Source organism: Durio zibethinus, chromosome 6, assembly GCF_047325235.1.
Source record: "Durio zibethinus cultivar Kanyao isolate XHJ-2024 chromosome 6, ASM4732523v1, whole genome shotgun sequence".
Classification (NCBI taxonomy): domain Eukaryota; kingdom Viridiplantae; phylum Streptophyta; class Magnoliopsida; order Malvales; family Malvaceae; genus Durio; species Durio zibethinus.
In genome coordinates, this window is record NC_143167.1 from 4338505 (window position 1) to 4343807 (window position 5303).

At 35.5% G+C, this 5303-nt stretch overlaps 1 pseudogene across 1 annotated transcript; it reads left to right on the plus strand.

Annotated features, from left to right (window-relative positions):
* The first annotated feature begins 330 nt into the window (after positions 1–330).
* On the plus strand, positions 331–1539 carry LOC111285539 (protein LIGHT-DEPENDENT SHORT HYPOCOTYLS 5 pseudogene; annotated as a pseudogene). The gene has a single exon (XR_016342712.1). The product of XR_016342712.1 is annotated as a protein LIGHT-DEPENDENT SHORT HYPOCOTYLS 5 pseudogene (transcript).
* The last annotated feature ends 3764 nt before the right edge of the window (positions 1540–5303 follow it).

The following is a 5303-nucleotide window of genomic DNA, read 5'->3' on the forward strand; positions in this document are numbered from 1 at the left end:
AATGGTGAACAATGTCACGTCCATTGGGGCCACCATGTCATCTATATGAAATATATAAACTACATTTCTCTCAATCCAATTCTTAAACTACTGTACAATACAATTCAACCCATTTAATTTTTTTTTTCTTCTAAAAATTAACAAATGAAAGTGATGAATTATTAGTACTTAAATTAAATAAATTAAAAGATTGATTTATAAAATATATAAATAAATAAAATAATAAGAAGTGTATTTGGACGTCTCGTCATCCAGCGTTAGTCTTTTTTTTTTTTTTTCTCACTTGAATTTTTTTCTTATGGTTTGAAATCATATCTCCAATTTCACGAATAAAGAAAAAAGAAGCAAATCTTTCCCGTGAAAGATCCCACAGGGCCGCGGGGGAGCCAGCAGTTCTTACAATGAACCCTAAACACCCTGGATGGTAGTAGTATTACTACTATTTACCTAATCAAACAGAGAAGCATAGAGTCTGTAAATTGTGAGTGATAGCTCAGTATATAGATAAGCTTCTGTTCTAGAGAGACGACAGGAAAGGAAAAGCCCATCCTTCGGCCTTCTCTCCAACAATTGCAATTCAGATAAAAACAAAACCCCAAGTTGAAAAAAATTGGTGGGAAAATTAATCACAGCCGATCATCACCAAAAACCCAAAACTTTTTTCCTTTTGTTTTGAAGTCAATGGATTCTGTTCCTGGAAGGGGTGCTGCACCCAACCCAAATAGCATCAACGAGGGTCCGTCATCAGCTACAGCATCAGCTTCAGCACCGCCGGCCACGGTTTCACAACAAGGAGGAGCTGGTGAATCGTCTTCTTCCCCAGCTCCACCGAGTCGGTACGAGTCACAAAAGCGTCGAGACTGGAACACTTTCTTGCAGTACTTGAAGAACCATAAGCCCCCATTAACACTAGGTCGATGCAGTGGCGCACACGTAATTGAGTTCTTGAAATACCTCGACCAGTTTGGCAAAACTAAGGTTCACATAACGGTTTGTCCTTATTTCGGACATCCAAATCCACCTGCTCCTTGCTCTTGCCCACTCAAGCAAGCGTGGGGTAGCCTCGACGCGCTGATCGGACGGCTGAGAGCTGCTTATGAAGAAAACGGTGGACGTCCAGAATCAAACCCTTTTGGCGCAAAGGCTGTGAGGATTTATTTGAGGGAAGTCAGAGAAGCTCAGGCTAAAGCTAGAGGGATTCCTTATGAGAAGAAGAAGCGAAAAAGGTCTACTGTCACAACTACGGCTGTGGGGATCAATGTCTCGGTGGCTGCCACTCAAGCTGTTGATGGAGTTGGGGATAGCGGCGTCGTTGGTGGCGGAGATGAGAGTGGTGGTGGAACCGCGGCTAATGTTAGTACTGCCACCGCTGCTGCTGTTACTGCTACCACTACTAGCGTATAGTTTTTTTTAACTGATTTTATTCTTTTTTGCTTCTAATAGCTGTTTTAAATGTGATTATGAGTTATATACATCGGGCGGTTCTCTCTGAAAATTGGATCGATATCCCATGAACCAAATTTAGTTAGAATTCTAGTTTTAATCTCTTTCGACCAACGTCTCTCCTTTTTCTGTTTGATAAGACTTTTTATCTTTCTAGTTTCTTCATTTCTTGTTATGCATGAACATGAATACTACCACATATAAAAACATACATATACAAGTTGAAACAAAAAAAACAAGAAGATAATAAGTTTTAATCTTTTCTTTTTTCTTCTATATATTCCATTTTGTATGTTTTTGGTTGAGTTGTTTTGACGGGTAGAGTTTAGGAAGAACAAGTAGTCTCGAAGAAGAAAAACCTTTTTTTGCTTCTATCTACATATCTTCTTCTTCCTCAACAAGTAGCAAATGTGTCACTTTGCATTCCAATCATGTCACCAACGAAACTTGGCTACTTATCATTATTGCTATTGGGTTGCTGTTTCTTTCCTTCTTTTGACCTGGTAAGCTCCAATCAGATATATGCAATTGTATGGAATTAATTTACAAGGAAGAAATCTATTTATTTTTCCTTTTTTTTTTAAAGAAAATTGCACCAATTTCCTTTAGTTTATTCTTCTTCCTTCCCATTATGGCCGTTTATACGCAGTGTTGGGTTAAGATTTTGTTTCTAGCTAGACAAACTTCAAAGTGTGGAGAGTGGAGACAAGAAGAGGCTTGTTGGGAAGAAGGGCAACACTGAACAGAACACAATCACTTGTTAGCTTGCCAAATCTTTTACTACAAAAGAAATTTCTCCGAGCAACTGTGCATCTGGTCCCGGCTTTCTTGTTTGGCTGGGATGGACTCCAGTAGCTTAAAGGGCCATAGTAATTTACGCTGTTATATATGCACACGTGCGCCTCTCTGAAATTTACATACTTTGCACTTTCAGTTTCAGGTGCTCTCCTCTCCTTTGTATCTTGCTCTAAGATTTTGAGTTTAAGGATATTAACTCTTTTGGATATCTCCCTCGTTTTATCTGTTTCTCACCTCAGGCGCTCATATTCTCTTTCTCCGATCTGATACCTATGAAAACAACATTTCTTTCTGATATCACAACAACAACAAAAAGATATAGCATCAATGAATATTTAAAATAATCCTTGTGATCGCTGCGTTTATTTTATTTGGGCAACCACCACTATGTGTGAAAAGAACCAGTAGCCAACCCTTTCTTCCATTCTATTGCATATGTAAGTATATATTTTCTTATTATTATAACTCACATTACATAATATTCTGTTTTGCTATAATAACATAGACCCACCAGTCATTCCCCAACACAACCCCATTTCTGATTTTCATTCGTAGAACCATATCCAATTAGATCATTGCTACATTTTTTGCTCTTTTTCTCATCATCGTATCTTTTAAATTGTTAATTTCTAGTATTGGTTTTTTGTTATTGTTCATCCTTTTTTCTTCTTCTTCTTTCATCAACCATTTTGAACATCCCTTCTTCATATAATTGCAGGGAACTTTCTTCTTTCTATCCATGGCTTAAGCTTTTTTTAGTATCATTTGTTATATAATAAATAAATTTCATTACTAGAATAAATATTAACCTTTTTCATCATTCGCCCTTTTTTCCCTTAATTTATCTGTATTCGTAACTTAAAGTACCCAATTGATTTCACAAAGTCAAAAAGAGAAGCTAGTAGATTCCTTTTGTCTTTAAAATCTAATCATGCAAATGCCTCCTCTTTCAGCTTCTTCTTCTTCTCTTAACTTCTCCTATTTTCTTCTCATCCTTATCAGATTTAGCTAATTCTTATTTCTATATCATTAATTCATAATATAGAAAACCAAGAATTTGAAAAAAAAAAAAAAGAATAAGAGAAACTCCAACTAAATCCCTTGCGTTCGATCATGTTTGTACATATTACTATAGTACCAAGTGGGACAGGAGATTTCTGAATGAGTGAAAGCTCGAAAGGAGCAATGTCATTGTAAGAAAGTGAAAGCCCTTCTTTGCTGCTAATTTACTTGTTTCTTTTGTCGCTACCTAAGGGCTTTCATGGTTTCTCTCGTCAGGGGTGCAATGACCAATGGTACTTCATTAAATTTTAAGGGATAGAGTGAACAAAGAAAGAAAGAGAGAGAATTAAGGGTGGGTGGGCCGTGGGGTTCTATAAAGGCACCTGTCTCGACTAGTCTTGTCTACCACCTTCGAGTGTTATTAGTGACGTACATAGTTTGAAAGGAATATACATAGGAGTAATTTATTTTATACTAGCTCACAATTTGCATCCGAAGAAGTAACCACACGCCCTTGTTTTATATGCACAAAATTAAACGGACAACACCTTAACACATGGGGGCAATGCCATTGTCTCCACCGTTTTTAAACTATAAATTTTTACAGGAACTGGCCATGATTTGGTTCATAGACCAAATGTCACAGGGGCGCTACGAACCCTTTCCTGCCCTTTGCAGTTGCACAGGCTCTTGAATTCAACTCCCCGGTGATCAAACTTGGAGAGTGTAGCATTGGATGATCTGATCTCCCTGTAGCGTTGGGATGCACGAAACAGCAGCAGAGGTGCTGAGGTCTAACGTTTTCGCTCTTTTTGTACACAAATTCAAGGTTATGTTTTTTAGACAGCAATAATCTGTCTTCCAGTTAAAAAAGCCTTGTCGAGTTCCAAATATGGTACTATTGACATGCAAGGGAGTTTGTGAGAGCTTAAAGCGTATATAGCGACTAATAAAGGCATGAAAAATCATGGAGACAAGGTCGGGACCATATGGTTTAAATGATTCTTTTTATTTCTACTCTAATCAAGGACATTGTTGTTCAACATATTATATTGATTTTTTTATCTGTTTAATTACGACAATTAAGATTCAATTTTGAAATCAATTTCATTATCATCAAATTAACAATTCATTTGTAATATATTACGATGTTCATATCAGGTTCTTTATTTTCATTCTTTTATCTTTATATCATAGTCAAGCATTTTAATGTGGTAAATTAGATTTCCCTTCTACCTCTTATAGAAGTTATAGTACGTCAGAATCACATGCTTGTTTTTTACAATGAAAAGAAACAGACTGTGGAGGAATCTACATTCTCAGGGTTCTTAAAAGGAATAAATAATATAGATGTCTAAAATATGGGTTCTGTAAATTAAGCACTTCCATACACATACAGAGTGATTTTTCAAGTTGTTATTAATTACAGATTTCAAATATACAAAAGCTTCAGAAAATAGGTTAGACTCTTTAGTCTTTATAACCATGAAATATATATTAACATTTTCAACAAAAATACTTACAGGATTAATTGCTTGGAGAGTATTTTCTTTACTTTATTGTAAAGATATCAAGCTAATGACAAAAGGACATGTGACCTACAAATATATTGTGTATATATGTAATAATTATGTGTGTGTTGAGTTAGATCTGTGGCACCAGTTGCTTCCAATATATAATGTATAAGTTTGCAATTAGACCCTGGAAGAATTCATGTCTAGGGCACTGTATTTATGATTCAGTCAAGACACTGGAAAGAGCCAGCGTAACTTACATGATTAATCATTTATTAACTAATTTATTTTTTTATTTTAATCAGTTAATTATAAAATGTAATATTGTATTAGCCACTAACGTTTTTCTTTTTTTTTTTTTTTAATTTTAACCACCCGACGGTTAATGATTAACGAAATCATGACATGGTTTGATGAAAAAACACGTGGCTTAGATTATATAGCTTAATTTTTTTTTTAAATAATCTAAAAATGGTTTTTGAAAATCTTTAGTTCGAGGAGTGCGATCCAAAAATAATGTAGAAAAACCATAATCTCAGGTCTTAT